This window comes from Nelumbo lutea, chromosome 3 (genome assembly GCF_056320005.1).
Source record: "Nelumbo lutea isolate HS-2025 chromosome 3, American lotus-T2T, whole genome shotgun sequence".
NCBI classification, from domain to species: Eukaryota; Viridiplantae; Streptophyta; class Magnoliopsida; order Proteales; family Nelumbonaceae; genus Nelumbo; species Nelumbo lutea.
The window spans coordinates 30,502,026-30,518,453 of NC_142686.1; positions in this window are offsets into that span (position 1 = coordinate 30,502,026).

Below are 16,428 nucleotides of genomic sequence, written 5' to 3' on the forward strand. Positions count from 1 at the left end.
AGCATTCAGAGAGAAGAAAACAAATTCAGTTTTAATGTACGCAATTAATCAGTTTATCTCCTTAATGTAGGAGATCAATCACTTACATGTTGGATGCATTGTTGGAGTCCCAAATATAGGAGAAAAACTTTTATCCAAACCCTTTTTATACAACACTTAAAGAAGACTCTAACAACAAGATCCCCACAAATCTCAATCTACCATTTCTCCCACTTCATCCGTCATCTTACTTAGGGTTTCGTTGGATTAAATGATATACGAGGTGGCTTCTGTATCACTGTTCAACCGAAACTTGTCCAGTGATTGCTAAGCTTATTACCCTGTCAATGATAGAAAAATCTGTCGATTATGTAGATTCAAAACTGCAATAGACATCTATTAAGGTAAATAGTAATATTACCTTAGATACAGCAGAGAAAATAGAAGAACAAGAAAGCACAGGCGTAAGACAACCAACCACCTCATTTTTTGTTTATCACTCTCATTTTCCCCTCCCTTTATAATGATATATGTATTTGATGGTGGCTTAATTGATTGGTTCTCTGCCTAGTTGTATTAGAGACTTGTGATCAAATCCCGCTAACACCAACGATAAGGGATGGACTTACATTTTATGGTTGAATCAGAACAATCCATGAAACAAATCTATATTAAATTAATAAAAAAAAAATAGTGAAAATTTTGACAAAGTATCAAAAGAGCAATGGAACGATCCTTTCATATTTTTGCCTTATCAAAAGAGCGAAAGAGCAATGGAACAATCTATATTAAATTAATAAAATAAATAAAGACACATGAGTGTTTTAATTTTGCCTTATCATGTTTTTAATCATTTCATTTAAAAAATATATATATGCACATATGTGAAAAATGAGAAAGGAGAGGAGGCACACCTGAACTTTGTGGTGAGAGGACTCCTCACCTTCCCTCTTTCCTATTTTTTATCTAGCTATGGAACAATCCAACTGTAGCGCCAAATCCACCTCTTAATCTGCTATTTTACGTAGGTGGAGTTTGATAAATCTGAAAATTCAGATATGAAAAGTTAAAAAGTTATTAAAACTGTTGAAATTTGAAAAGATGAACAGTTGCTTTTCTACTTTTTAGAGGATCTGAATCCATATGTTTGTTTGTATTGGATGGACCCTTTACCATCTAAAATGTACTTGATTTTACTACTTTACCCCTAGATCATACTATTTGGAAATATTGAGTTCAATTTACATTATCTCATAAAAAATAATTTTCAACCTCAAAATAATATTAAAATAATAAAAATAATAAATAATAAATTATTAATTATTAATTAATAAATGAAACGATTAAAATTAAAAATAATTAATGCCTATAAAAATATTAAGCCAATCACATTATATTGATAAAGTACTTGAGAAAATTAAGCATTTAGGGTTTAAAGAATATAACACGCTATATGATTCTAGTATAAAGGTAGTAGAAAATACTGGTAGAGCAATTGCACAATTTGAGTATGCTAGTGCAGTAAGGAGTTTGATGTATGATATGCTTTGTACCAGACCTGATATTGCATTTGCAGTAAGTAAACTCAGTCGATTTACAAGTAATCCCAATGCAGAGCACTAGAAGACAATTGGGAGAGTTCTTGTGTATCTCAAGAGAACCTTGGAACTTGGCTTGTTTTATTGTGATTATCCAGCTGTACTAGAAGGGTACACTGATGCAAGTTGGATTACCGGTAATGGAGATAACAGTCCACATCTGGATGGTTTTTTGTCCTTGGTGGGGGTGCGATCTCTTGGGCATCTAAGAGACAAACTTGTATATCTCACTCGACCATGGAATCCGAATTCAAAGCCTTAGCGACTGCTGGAAAAGAGGCTGAATGGATTAGGAATTTATTATTGGATATAAAACTTTGGCCTAGTCCTATGCCTCCAATTTCCATTTACTGTGATAGTGAGGCAACTCTGTCAAAGGCCAATAGTGGTACCTACAATGGTAAGTCCAGACGTATAAGTCTAAGACATGAATTTGTTAGGCAACTAATTCAAAATGGAGTCATCACTATAACCTATGTGAGGTCAAGTAAAAACTTGGTTGATTCTCTTACCAAGGGTTTAGCCAGAGAATTGGTAAGAATGACAACCAAAGAGATGAGATTAAAACCCTTTACTTAGTCACCTGTAATGGTAACCCAACCTGAACTGAAAAGCCATCAGTATTGGGTTTAATGGGTAACAACAAGTTACAACAATGTGACTGTTAGCACTAACATTGAGAAATTTCCCATCACAACATAAACAGTGATGTCCGTTATGATGAGAGGTTGAGATAAACTCTTAATGAAGTTCTGAAATGTATCAAATAACAGAGCACATAGTGGAACTTCACCTATGTGAACATAGAAGTGGTGCCGCTTCTCATGAGGGTTTGGGTTTGCTCTCGGGATTGTTCATGAAACCAAGAAAGAAGCACATGGCTATAACAGTGCTGAGCAAAATTTGAAAATATTGCAGAGACTGAACATTTTTATGTGTATAGGTGTCTCCGGTCTGTCTTGAGAGTAGTTGGTTTAAGGTCTTACCACCAATAACTTTGACAAGGCTCTGAGACAACTATACTAACAAGAGGTTTAAGTTGATAAATACCTTTTGTATGCATAACTGTATCATAGTAGTTTGGATTGAGAGAGAACTATGTAATTGATCGATCAATGTGGGGGATTATTGGATTTTAATCTCATAAGAGATTAAATCCAATGGGTTTGATTAGTCAATTACATGAAAAATTGCACCTGCACACTTGGTTGAAAAATCAGTTTTTCTCTTACAAAAAAAAAAAGGGAAAAAAACACAGTTTTGAACTTGTCCCACATTGGATAATTACAAGGTTTGTTTTCAGTATTTCAATAGGAGTTGATTTACACTCCTTAGAATTAATAGAGGAGAGTATGGGGATTCGATACTGCGCAACGCGCTTGCACGCGTGTGCATGCGTGTGTGTGGCGCAATGAGGCGCTTTAGAGGTGCACTTTGCTCGCACACCTGCGTGGCTCGCAATAGGCGACTCTGGTTTTGGTGCATTGATGACCGTTGATCACCGTTGATGAGATCAATGGTCACGATTCAATCGGGTGTGATCAAGAGGCACAATTCAAAGTTAACAGTTATGCATACAAAAGGTATTCAAGGTGCCTTCTCTAAACCAGCATCTACATTTTCCTCATACCTCTTCACAAATTATTTAAGGAGTATGAATCAGACTCCAAAACACACAATTTTGAAATTCACTCTCTCTCTCTCTCTCTCTCTCTCTCTCTCTCAGTCTGGTTTGCTACAGTCTCATAGAAGGTTTTCTTGGAGACCCTTCAACTTTGCTGGTTGCAAATTCTTGCTCAAGGCTCTGTTGTATCCTGGGAACGAATTTGCTTGTAACCCAACAGCAAACTCGGTAAAGCTGAGTGGGGGCAAATAACGTTCTAAAGACAGTGTTTTCAGACACGCCTCAAAGCTTCTCCTCCAAAGTTACAATGACCCCATATTCTCCAACACTACAATCCTAATGTTCTTTTTGGTTTCTATATTCAACAAATCGAAGAACCGTAGCTCACATCAGCAGTTAATTTTCATCCGAGCGAAGGTGAGTTACCCGAAACCCTAGTTATTAGTAATTTTTTCCCCTATTTGTTATTTGAGAAGACGAAAAAACAAAAGTAACACTTTGTGTGTTGGTTTAATATCTTAACCAAGATTACTTGGTTTAGTAACTAAACCCAACAATTTCAAACACTGAATGAGGATAGGCCACTCTACCCAATCGGAGGCCTTTGAAAGGTCCACCTTTAATAAAAAGAAACCTTCTGAGCAATTACTCTTATTAATCGAGTGAAATAATTTGCCAACTACCACGACATTATCAATTATTCTCCACTTGACTTCCGACTTTTAACGCTGAACGTAATTAATGGGATTAATGGGTCATGACCAAGCATACATTTGTTTTGTTTGATTTTTGTGTTTTGTTATATCCCTGTCAAAACTTTGGTCTTGACTTGTTCAGTCTTCACTTGTACCATTTTACTTGACTTTCCTAACTGATACCGATGCATTCATCTTCGATTCCTCACCCTCCACTGCCACTGACTCTGACTGAAAACTCGGCTCGAAATGGGTCTGTGGGATAATCTTTTAGTTAGGGTAATTTTAGTCTTGAAAAAAAACAAAACTTCTCCAACTCACTGTTTTGGTTATCTTTTTTCTGATTTCATCATTTTCTTTTTTTATGTAATTACTATATATAAATGTAAAGCATGTACAATAATAAAACAATTTTAATGAGCTAGCCACAAACTATTTTAATTAACAAGACTTGTCCAAGTTTTCTTTTTTTTTCTTTTAAGAAATCCATTGAGCATTTCTATTGACTTTGGTCAAATACATATATCATTATAAATGGAGGGGAAAATGAGTGAATTGATATCGGCCGGAGTGATAAACAAAAATGAGGTGGTTGGTTGTCTTACGCCTGTGCTTTCTTGTTCTTCTATTTCTAAGGTATACTACTACTTACCTTAATACATGTCTTGCGGTTTTCTATCTTATATAAGAGACACACTTTTCTATCATTGGCAGGGGAATCACAGAGCAACGTGGACCTGTACCTCCGTCGGGTAAGTTCCATCCCTGGGGTAGGTACAGTGGTATTCACCAAATCAATCCATCTCCTACAGTATTTATTCCAAGAAGACCTTAAGCAAAATGACAGATGAGATGAAGTGGGAGAAGAGGTAGATTGAGATTTGTGGGGATGTTGTTAGAGTCTTCTTTAATTAACTGGTCTTTAAGATCCTTTTATTTATCTTATTTTTTCTATTGAAAAAACCGAAAATTAATAAATATGCTCTTGTTTTATTAAGCTCTTCAGTAGTTGGAGAATCCCTCAATTCATTGAAGGGTAATGAAGTGTTTTATAAAAAGGGTTTGGATCTCTCTCCTGTCATTCGCGAGCTCACACATTTGCCAAAAGCTTCCTATCAAGCTTTGCAAAAGGAAGAATAGGAGAGTGAGGAAAAGTTTTATGTTTAGTTTGTTTTCTGTAAGCTGTATACGATGTTTATTTTGCACCTACACAATGTTTGTTGGGAATAAACTAAGTTTATCCACAAATTATTTCTCTCCCAAAAATAAAAACTTGTAGATATTCAGCTATCACAATTCCAAACAAGGTATCAATAAAAACAATCATAAGCCAAGCAAAGAGAGACACACACGATATTTAACGTGAAAAACCCCTCCAATGTGAAGGGTAAAAACCACGGGGCCAAGGAGACCCAACAAAAAATCTCCACTAATAACTTGAGATAACAATTACAGCAACTCAAATACCACAATATGCTCACAAGCTTAGAGGAAATACAGATTCTCAAACATACAAACGAGAATACCAAAAGCGGTGAAAATAACAGTCAAAAAAACTCACAAACATAGCTACTGTTCAGGCCACAACATGGAGACCTTCACTACTCCAAATCAGATCTCCACCATTCCGATCGTAGGTATATGAGTTTCAAACAATCCCACCAAATTTCAGTCAAATCGAACCACAAATGACCCTTGATCAGAATAATTGATGAAGACTGCCGCGAAATGTTTTCTTTTCCCGAACAACTACGAGTTGCTTCTGTTCGACCTCAAATAACCGGCGATTCAAAGCTCCGATCAAAGATCCGACCGTTCAGAATGAAGAAAAATGAGTTATCCACTTACTATCCAAATTTCTGCTCGATCGGACGGTGGATCGGAAAGTTCTGGCCGTTTGATGAACTTTGCACATTGAGAAATCTGCACAGTATTTCGATTTCTCTCTTTTCCTCTCTCTTCAACACACCGCGCGCAAAAGAAAATCTAACCCTAGTTTTTGTTTTTCTTTTTTTTTTTCTTTTTTAAAAAAAAAAACAGTTGGCTGAAGGAGAGTGGGCTATAATATGGGTCAATATCCCATAATGGGCTGGGCCCAACAATTCTCCCCCTCCAGCCCATGAGAGAAGGGAGACACTTCAAAAAAGGCAACTATGCAAATTTAAGGCCGGCTGCTCCGGCACACAATTCAAACTTCTCCCGATGCACCACTTTTGTCATCATGTCAGTAGCATTTTTGTCAGTGTGAATCTTTTCAATTTCAATCAACTTGGAGTTGAAAACATCTCGAATCCAATGATATTTTACATCAATATGCTTCGATCTATTATGAAATGTTGGATTCTTACCAAGATGAATAGCACTCTGATTATCACAATATAAGACATACCTCTTTTGAGTGAAACCAAGTTCATGCACAAACTTTTTCATCCACAGCAACTCCTTACATGATTCAGTAATAGCGATGAACTCAGCATCAGTCGTAGACAATGCAACACACTTCTGCAACCTAGATTGCTAGGCCACAGCTCCCCCTGCAAAGGTAATCAAATAACCAGAAGTAGACTTTCTAGAATCAACATCTCCAACGATGTCTGAGTCTGTAAAACTACAAAGAATAGGTTTCACAATTCCAAAACAGAGTTTTAAACTAGAAGTACTCCGGAGATATCTCAATATCCACTTCACAGCAGTCCAATGTTCTCTACCTGGATTGGATAGAAAACGACTAACAACACCAACTGCATGAGCTATACCAGGCCTTGTGCAAATCATTGCATACATTAAACTTCCTATTGCAGATGCATAAGGAATACGTTGCATTTCTCCTTTTTCTTTATCACTAGAAGGAGTTTGTCTAGTACTAAGCTTAAAGTGTAAAGCAAGAGTTGTACTTACCACTTTAGCCTTATCCATATGAAACCGCTGATGTATTTTCTCAATATACTTCTCTTGAGATAATTACAACTTCTTGGCCTCTCTGTCACGAGTAATCTGCATGCCAAGTATATGTCTTGCTAGTCCCAAGTCTTTCATTGCAAAAGACTTACTAAGCTCATTTTTCAACCTATCAATTCTATAATAGTTATGACCAACAATCAACATGTCATCGACATAGAGCAATAAAATGATGAAGTCATTATCAGAAAACTTCTGCACAAAAACACAATGGTCTGAGGTTGTCTTCTTGAATCCCTACTGGATCATAACAAACTCAAACTTCTTGTACCATTGTCTCGGGGCTTGTTTCAACCCATATAGACTTTTCTTCAATCTGTAGACATAGTCTTCTTTACCCTTCACTACGAAACCTTCTGGTTGCTCCATGTAAATTTCCTCCTCCAAATCACCGTGAAAGAAAGCAATTTTTACATCCATCTGCTCAACCTCTAAATCAAGACTGACTGTCAAACCAAGAACAACTCGGATAGAAGACATTTTGACAACATGCGAGAAAATCTCCTCAAAGTCAATTCCCTTTTTCTAACGATAGCCTTTGACAACTAATCTAGCTTTGTATCGTGGATTAGAAGTATTCTCCTCAGTCTTTAACCTGTAAACCCACCGATTTTGCAAAGCTTTCCTGTCCTTAGGCAACTTGACCAGCTCAAAAGTATGGTTGTCAACCAAAGATTTCATCTCATCATTCATAGCGGCAACCCATTCTTTCTTGTGCTCAGACTCCATAGCCTCTTTATAGTAATCAGGTTCTCCCCCATCAGTGAGAAGCACATATTCATTAGACGAATAGCGAGTAGAGGGAATATGTTGTCTAGAAGACCTTCTAAGTGGGGCAACATGTTCACCAATAGCACCACTGGTAGAAACTTCAATATCATCAACAACATCATCATCATTATCTTCAACTAAATCATCATAAATATGATTTTGGCCATCATCATGATTACCAAACTCAGCTACACTGGGCGTATGTGTCTTAGGAACTGGATTAAGATCAACCAATCCATCAGTACTTGAAGATTCTGATTTCTCTGCCTTATCAATATCCTCAATGGTCTGATCCTCCATAAAAATAACATCACGACTTCTTACAAGCTTCTTTTCAACTGGATCGTACAATCTATAGCTAAATTCATCGTGACCATAGCCAATGAAGATACATTGTCTTGTCTTGACATCTAACTTTGACCTTTCATGTTTTAGCACATGCACAAATTCTTTACAGCCAAAAACACGTAAGTGGTCATAGGATACATCTTTTCCGTACCACACCCTGTCAGGAACATCAGCTTGCAAAGCAACAACAGGAGATAAATTAATAACATGTGCAGCAGTATATAAAGCATCACCCCAAAAAGATCCAAGCAACTTTGCTTCTGAAAGCAAACATCTAACTCTCTCCATCAACGTCATGTTCATCCTCTCTGCCAGGCCATTAAGCTGAGGAGTCTTAAGGGGCGTCTTTTGGTGTCTAATGCCCTGCTGCCTGCAGTACTCATCAAATGGTTCACAATATTCACCACTATTATCAGTGCGAATACATTTCAGTTTCTTCCCTGTTTCCCTCACAATAGAAGCCTGAAACTGCTTAAAGAAACTAAGTACCTGGTCTTTACTCTTCAAGACATAAACCCAAAGTTTCCTTGAATGATCCATCAATAAAAGTAACAAAATAAAATGCACCACCAAATGTTTTTATCTCCATCAGACCATAGAGATCTGAATGCACCAACTCAAGCAACTCTGATTTCCTAGAGGGAGGATGGCTCTTGAAAGAGACTTTATTTTGTTTCCCAGCCAAGCAATGAACACACTTTTCTAACCTTGCACCTTTCAAACCTGAAAGTAGATTCTTCCTCGCCAAACAATCAAGTCCCTTCTCACTGATGTGGCTTAGTCTTTTGTTCCATAACACTGATGAGTTATCACACTCAACTGCATTCACACCATCAATGGAAACCGAAGTCTTGGTCTAGTACAAACCAGAACACTTCTTTCCACGTGCCACAACCAAATAACCTTTCGAGAGTTTCCATTGTCCATTACCAAAGGTATTAACATAACCATCATCATCAAGAACATTGGTAGAAATCAGATGCAAATGAATGTCTAGTGCATGTCTGACATTTTTCAAAATCAATTCAGTCCCATTACATGTTTTTAGACAAATAGTAACAATGCCAATCACCTTTGACAAACCATTATTACCCATCTTTAAAACCCCATAATCACCTAGAGTATAAGATGTGAAAAAATCATTTCTCGATGTAACATGAAAACAGGCACCACTGTCAACAACTTAACTTGTCTCATCACAAGCAATATTAATCAAATTCTCATCACAAACAATCACAAGATCACCTATAGTGGTGGTAGAAACACGATCATCATTGTCATTATCTTTATTTTGTTGCTTACCTTTGTTACCTTTATTGTCTTTCTTCAGCTGAAAATAAAATCTTTTGATATGTCCCTTTTTACCACAATAGTTGCATTCAAGGTTTTTGTACTTAGACATTGATTTGCTTCTAGCCTTACTTTTACCTCTGTTACCTTGTCCTCGGTCTCTATCATTGCTTCTCCCCCTGTTTTCAGTAATCAAAACCTCTGATTGAGAAGAGAATGCTTACTGAGTTCGTCGTCTGACTTCTTCATTCAAAACAACAGCTTTTACATATTCCAAGGTCACTACACCACCAAGAGCAGAACTGGACAAAGTCACGCGCAAATTTTCCCAAGAGTCAAGTAGAGTTTTAAGCAACCAAAGTCCCAAAATTTCACCTTCAAATTTTATACCCATATCGGACAATTGATCAAAGCACCCCTGAAATTCACTTATGTGATCAGAAATAGGAGTACATTCCTTATACCTCAAATTCATAGCTTGTTTCAACAGAAATAATTTATTGTTCCCAGATTTAGAGGCATATAAAATCTCAAGCTTATCCCACAAGGTTCTGGCATGCGAATCATTAGCAATATGATTCAAAACATTATCATCTACCCATTGTCGAATAAAGCCACAAACCATCTCATGCTCAAAAGCCCATTCTTCATTAGATTTATTTTCAGGTTTTTGAGTAGAAAAAACTGGTAAATGTAACTTTTTCACAAATAGTAGATCCTTCATTTTTCCTCTCCACTTGTGGTAATTGGTGCCATTCAAACTAATCATTTTACCATAATTAGGCTCCATTATGCAATCAAACAAATTCACAAACAAATAACCTGGTTTTGATACCACTTTGTTGGGAAGAAACTAAGTTTATCCACAAACTATTTCTCTCCCAAAAATAAAAACTTGTAGATATTCAGCTATCACAATTCCAAACAAGGTATCAACAAAAACAATCATAAGCCAAGCAAAGAGAGACACACACGATATTTAACGTGAAAAACCCCTCCAATGTGAAGGGTAAAAACCACGGGGCCAAGGAGACCCAACCAAAAATCTCCACTAATAACTTGAAATAACAATTACAGCAACTCAAACACCACAATATGCTCACAAACTTAGAGCAAATACAGATTCTCAAACATACAAACGAGAATACCAAAAGTAGTGAAAATAACAGTAAAAAAAACTCACAAACGTGGCTACTGTTCAGGCCACAGCATAGAGACCTTCACTACTCCAAATCAGATCTCCACCGTTCCGATCGTAGGTCTGTGAGTTTCAAACAATCCCACCAAATTTCAATCAAATCGAATCACAAATGACCCTTGATCAAAATAAATGATGAAGACTACCGCGAAATGTTTTCTTTTCCCGAACAACTACGAGTTGCTTCTGTTCGACCTCAAATAACCAACGATTCAGAGCTTCAACCAAAGATCCGACCGTTCAGAATGAAGAAAAATGAGTTATCCACTTACTGTCCAAATTTTTGCTCGATTGGACGGTGGATCGGAAAGTTCCGGCCGTTTGATGAACTCTGCGCACTGAGAAATCTGCACAGTATTTCGATTTCTCTCTTTTCCTCTCCTCTTCAACACGCCGCGCGCAAAAGAAAATCTAACCCTAGTTTTTGTTTTTGTTTTTTTTTTTTTGTTGAAAAAACAGTTGGCTGAAGGAGAGTGGGCTATAATATGGGTCAATATCCCATATTGGGCTGAGCCCAACAATGTTTTGGGGTGAAATCTTTGTCAACTTCTCTAAATGTATTTTTTTATTTTCTTATATACTCGATGGTTTACAAAATTCAAGCAATCATGTTGGTAGAATCACCAAATAACAAGCGTAAAATCAAAAAATGAAACCAAGCCCCAAAAAATCAATCTGATTATCATTGTCATATTTTTTTGGTAATTGGATAATGATCACGAACCAACACTAAGGGTCCATTTGGTTCATTCCCAGAATCCATATCACCTGACCACACAAACTCTGCCCACGGCTACCTCCATAACATCGCAGCCACACATGGAGAACATATCATCCTCCTGCATAGTATTATGCAGGGGGAGATGTTCCCAATTTACGGGGGGTAATGTACTGTGGGTAGACGTGGGCAGAATTCTCATGGGCAGGAGATCCGGAGTCCCATTCCCAGTCTCCTTGGTTCAAACAAGAATGAGAATGGAATTTCATTCCCAAGAGAAGGGTAGGGAATGACCATGGAATTTCAATTATGCACAACCAAATAGTTGAAAATAACTAATTCATTCCAATTCCAATTCCAGACCCCTATTCCTGCGAACCAAATGGGGCCTAAGTTTTTAACTCTAGCAATAGCAACATGAAAAGAAAAGCACCGTACATTTTTTCCATAGCACAATCAAGTCTTCCTCGAATGATAAACTGGGTAGATTTACTGGATCAAGTGTAAGACCATCATAGCCAATAAGGTCCAAAAGCTCAATTAAACTAACCATGTGTCTAAGTCTAAGAGTGGTAGTTGTCTTTGACTCTTTTCCATAATTAACCATCCATATTTTTCACCTATATTTGGGGCTCCAACTAAAGAGATAAACCGATTGCGTACATTAAGACTGAATGCTTGGAAGGGCGCAAGGGAATGGGTCTTATACATACAGAAAATGTATTTATAGGTGATTGGTTACTTAGCCCGTAATACACGTTTGTGTTGTATCAGATTGGAGTACTGATGACCTAGCTGTGGTTATAGAATCTACTTCCATTCAACACACATGGCAAATGAGTACCCAGTTACTTATTGGGATTGGGTATGTTATGATAAAAGGAAATAGGCATAATGTTACAGAACCAACTCCTAGTTGTAGGGTTAATTGCACCATTGGATTACTTTTCATAAACTAGAAAACTTTGCTCAAATGATTTAATGCACGATCGATTTAACAGTTATGCATTATACATGGCTAGTATTCCTAGCTATTCCTATAAAAAAATAAAAAAAATAAAAAAAAGGTATATTTACAAGGGCAAATGTCTAAAGAACCCTCCACTTCCAATTAATCTACAAAAGTATCCTTCATTTCCAATTATTGTTGCCCAAGCATGTTTCAATGACCATACAGTACTCATTGATAAAGTGAATCATACTGTTTTTTTGGGCTCTTATAACTAACAAGAAAGAGATGGAGACAGCGACTGATCTCAGGCCTATTGGGCTTTGTAATGTCATACACAAGAAGATTAACAGTAAAGGAAAGGTAATTAATTACTTATGGACTGAAGCCCATGTTATCCAAGTCTATCAACCCTCGTCAATCAGCTTTTCTATCAGGTAGAAAAAGTATTGATAATTGGGTGTTATAGGTCATGAATTCTCTCGCCTTTATCAATGGAAATTTCTATTACAAGATATTCATGGCTTCAAATGCAAAATAAGTGCAGCTCCCCTATATATAATAAAATAATCTCATGTATGGCAGATGACCTACTGGTAGTGGGCAAGGCCTCTCTACACCAAGATTCACTTGGGTTATATGGTCTTTGGTCGGAACAGGCTTTCAATACCATACCTCAAGTCAGTCATATAGTTTAGCAAAAATGTTCATAAAAGACATAGGAGAGTACTTCTCCCTTGCTTTCAGGTGCACCACCTTCTTTTCTTCCAAAGGAGGACAACCATTTGGGCAATCCACTGCTATTTGGTGCATCAAAAACCAAATATACTAAATTATTGGGTGGTCTCCTTGGTGTAGAGAGGCTTTGCCCTGTTCTCATAGTTTCTACTTTACAAACAACCCCCTCATTTATCACATGTCCAACCAAATCATTGGGTGGTTTGGGCTTCAGGGATTTGCATGTATCTCCTGAACACTTGTATTAATTATGAAATTGTTCTGGCACTTTCTTGTTACATCAAATACCATATGAAGGTCTTTGTTGTTAAGCAAATATCTCCCTAATAGCTCCCTATCAAGTCTTACACTACATAATTCTTGCTCTTCAATCTGGAGAAGTCTCATGAAAAGTTGATGTAGAGATGTAGAGCAGTAATGTGTTTTGTTATATCGTTATCAATTATTTGCTGTGGTCTCCACTGCTGCTATTACTTGCTTGTTGTTAGTGATGTTAGTTTTGTTAGTTATTTGCTAGCTTATGTAAGCAGTAGGGGCATTACTATAATTGCTGCCTTATTTATGATGTTAATATAAATAGTTGAGTGGGGCGGCAACTCTAGTCAACCCACACTCTTTCTCTCATCTCTTTCCTTTTTTTCTTCTCTCTCTTCTCTTCTTTTTCTTCTTCTTTTCTGTTTTTTTTTTCTCATTAAATCACATCAAGAATTGGATTGATTACAGTCCTCATTGTCCAACTTGGCATCAAGGCCAGTCTAGGGTTTTTCATGTGTGTCTCATTTAGTCGAGTGCATGCGAACTTACTAGGTCCAAAAGTTTAGCAAGATCCATCCAACGGCTGATTCTTGGAGGTTACTAAAAGGGTTTAGCAGATGTCCAAGGATTTTTAGAGTCTTAGAGAGTGTTTGGTAATGAAGAAGAATCAAAGTAGAACAAGAAAGATCAAGATTAGGGTTCAAACTAGGATTGGAAGAGGCAACATGTTTTTTTCTAGGTAAGTTTTTATTTTTCCTTGAGATTGACACCAATCAGAAATGGATCAAACCTATCTAGAAGAGCGTCTAAGAATTTTTTTTGTTTTCTCAAGAGTTTTCTTTAGGGTTTTTCTTACCCCTTTGATCAGACCTGACTGTTAACAATTTTTTGGGTGATTTCCAAATTGGTTTCAGCATCCCAAACTGTTTTTTGGGTGATTTCTATACTAATTTCAACATTCCAAACTATTTTTCTAGGAAACATAACCTTTTCCAGGTGATTAACAAATCCGTTCTAACATAAAAGTTTCTCTTTTTTTTTTTTTTTGTTTTTTGTTTTTTGGGTGGGGGGAGGGGTCTTACAAAGAACTAGTTTCTTCTAATAAGCCTCTTATAGAAATGGTAGGAACCCAAGGGGAATGTGTTTTAGGATTTAGAAACATGGTAGAAAATAGTTTTCAAATTACCATTGTTAAATTTGATGGTTTTAATTACTTAGAATGGGCTTAGTTAGCCATGATGGCAATTGGGGGCAAGCAAAGTTCGGCTATGTAAATGAGGATGTAAAGAAACCAACCAAGGAAGATCCTTCATATGATAAATGTGTTTAGAAAAACTATTTGGTCATGACTTAGCTATGTAATTCTATGCAACCTCACATTAGCCCAAATTACTTTTGAACAAAAATAGCTAAAGAGATTTGAAAAGTGATGAAGGAGACATACTCTCAACCACTCAATATTGATAAGGCCTATAAACTGAAATGTAAAGTAAATAATCTCAAGAAAGGGGAAAAGCTAGTCTCAATTTACTTCACTCTAAAATCTTTATGGCATGAAATTGAACACCTAGAAACCATTGAGTAAGAAAGTTAAAATGATGCAAAAACCTATAGAAAATAGGTTGAGACTAAAGGGGTTTTTGAATTCCTACCTGATCTAAATTCAGAATATGATATTGTGAGACAACAACTACTCACTAGGGAGAGTGTGACCTTATCTCAAGCCTATTCTCCAGTGCATAATGAATAAAGTAGGAGAAAGGTTATGTTGCAGCGTTAGCCTATGAATAAACTCTAGTAGCAATGAAACCAAAATTTTAGGGCGACAAGGAAAGGAACATAAAGAAGGAGGATAATAAAGAGTTAGTTTGTGACAATTGCAAGAAATTGAAATATACCAGAGACACTTGTTAGAAGTTATATCCACATCTAATTCTAGTAAAGCTCAGAAACAAAAAAAGGAAATGCCAATGTGGCTATCACTACTAATGGTGCATCTTCATCCAACACAAGAGCTACATCCATAGACACTTTAGATGTTGTTTGAACTACTCTAACTAAGTTGGAAAGTGAAGTTGGCACTTCAGCCCCTTCATTTTAACCATCAGTTGCATCTACTACTCCTTAGCATTTACTCATTCAGGTACAAGGGCATCAACATATCGTATTTCATTTCTAAATAACAATAGACATTGTTGGGTCATATATTCAGGTGCATCTAACCATATGATAGGCTTATCTTCTCTGTTTACCATTTATTGTTTATCTTCTAATAGTGGCAAAATATTCATTACTTATAGATCCCTTGTCTTATCTCCCCTTGCCTGACTCCTGACTCTCACCCTTGCTGGCAGATAGTTCGTTGGCACCGGCGGTTCCAGCGCGTAGCAGATAGGGAGCCTGTCACTGAGGAACGGGGGCTTACTCAGGACTACTGCAACTGGTATGCCTCGGTCTATGTTGGACGCCAGAAGGGAGACATTAGATTGTTTGATATCATATCCCTGTCCTTAGTTTTGCATGTTCATAAGCTTGGTACTAATCTATTGTCAGATAATAGCATCACTAAAAATTAAAATTGTCCAATGATTTTTTCCCTGATCAATGTATTTTTCAAGATCTGGAGACAATGAAGGTGATTGGGATTGGCCATGAGATGTATGAAATCTAACTAATTGGATGGCATCTACATGGAAAAGATAAAGAAGTTGGAAGGTCTCTTGTTTCTCAGTCTATAAGTCAAATTATACTTTTGCATAATTGGTCAGGGCATTTGTCTTTTAGGTTTTTAAGGAGTTTGCTTTCCAATTTGTTTGAATCAATTCAAATGTCTAGTTTAAAATGTGATAGTTATAAACTTGCAAAGCATTATAGAACAACTTAATTCTTTGAGTAATAAAAGTAGTATTCCTTTTGAAATTATTCATATTGATGTTTGAGGACCATATCACATCATTGCTCTGAGGGAATACAAATACTTCATGTTGTTTGTTGATGACTATATTCCCTTCTATCTTATGCATTCTCGATATGAGGTCTCTACCCTGAATCAAAATTTCCATCAAATGATTCTAACCTAATTTGAAGTCAAAATCAAAATTTTCAGATCAGATAATGCCAAAGAGTATTCTACAAAACTTTTGGCCTCATATTTTCTTGACCATGGGATTATTCATCAAAGCACATGTCCTTGTACACCTTAGCAAAATGGAATTGCTGAGAGAAAAAATAAGTATATATTGGAAGTAGCAAGAAGCATTATGCTAAACTCTAATGTTGTTAGACGTTTTTGGGGGGATGCTATCCA